Source organism: Myotis davidii, unplaced genomic scaffold, assembly GCF_000327345.1.
Source record: "Myotis davidii unplaced genomic scaffold, ASM32734v1 C64067529, whole genome shotgun sequence".
NCBI lineage: Eukaryota > Metazoa > Chordata > Mammalia > Chiroptera > Vespertilionidae > Myotis > Myotis davidii.
In genome coordinates, this window is record NW_006379913.1 from 185 (window position 1) to 1,526 (window position 1,342).

Consider the following 1,342-nt stretch of genomic DNA (forward strand, 5'->3'; position numbering starts at 1 on the left):
GTTTACTAATTAATGTAATATATAAAATGGTATTTCCCAAGCCCACAAATCAGGTATATTATAATGAAGTAAAATCTTTAGGAACTCACCTCAGAGCTCTGAAAAAATCCAATGCCAAGGTATACAAGGAACACATTAACATATTTGAAAACAACATTGAAAAATTGTCACTCTAAGTCTCCATACACATTGGATTAGCATATGCTTATAACATACATCCTCAAGTGCTTGGCCATAAGTACTTACCGAAATAGCTGGGACTTCTTCACTCTTTACTTCGTTTATTCGAACCAAATAGTTAACAAAGTCTCTGGCAGCATTGCTCTGTGCATCTTTTTTATTAGTGGAATTGCCCATGCCAATGTAATTATATCCTTCCACTCGAACCTTTAACAGTAAAGAAAAACATTTATTAAGAGACTGGCCTGGGTGCACTAGTAATTCTGGGACTTAAAAAAAAATCATAATTCAACAATCCATTAAGGGTTAACAGTTGACTATTGGAGATATACTCCATAAACACACTGCAAATAACAAATCTACCGTAAGCGAATATGGACTGGCTGCCTTATGAAAAAGCTTGAAGCATGATATCCAGTGATAAACTAATCCAAAAACAAGAATATTAAATTATGTGAATCAGAAATTCTCCTTTCATGCAACAGAATGTTCCACATTAAAATGCAATCTTATAAGACCCAAGAACAAGCTCTCTATTTCTATTTATTTTAAGCACTTTGATCTAAAGCAATGAAGAATTGCTCTACTTTCTACAGGAGTTAGCAAAACAGTGAACAACTGCTCTAACTTTCCTAATCTGTGCTACTGGTACTATAGAAGCTGAAGAAGATACATGTTCTAATTAGAATAATTCACCTAGCATATTGTTTTAAAAATAATACTCACCTGAAAATGATTTATAAAGATATATAATAGCAGGCAAGTCACAATCAAGAACATTATCCGATGTGTAACACATGACCATTTCCAAATAGAAAACAATGTTCTTTTAACACCAAAATAACATCAAAAATCCTATCAATATACAGTATTCTTTAGTACCTCACACATGAATTTCTGCCTGTTTTTGTTCCCCGCTGCTCTTATTTCATAGGTTGGGGCCATCTTCCTTTTGCCACACCAGGCATATAGAAAGTTTTTAACATCACCCATGATGCAGGTGTTGTCTTCAGACCTAAGAAAATAAAAGTTAGTTAAAAGCTGCATTACTTATAAGGATAAACTTTGGAAATTACCAAGCTGGAAATAAACAACTGGAATTTACTAAAAATCTAGGTTAAATACAGGATATTCTAATGCAGTGGTTCTCAACCTTCCTAAT

At 33.4% G+C, this 1,342-nt stretch overlaps 1 long non-coding RNA gene across 1 annotated transcript; it reads right to left on the reverse strand.

Moving 5' to 3' along the window:
• Positions 1–333: 333 nt before the first annotated feature.
• LOC102759359 lies at positions 334–1,227 on the reverse strand. Its single transcript, XR_436405.2, has 2 exons — positions 1,063–1,227; positions 334–387 (listed from the first exon to the last, which is right to left on the reverse strand). It is a non-coding gene; the product is annotated as an uncharacterized LOC102759359 (long non-coding RNA).
• Positions 1,228–1,342: the final 115 nt, after the last annotated feature.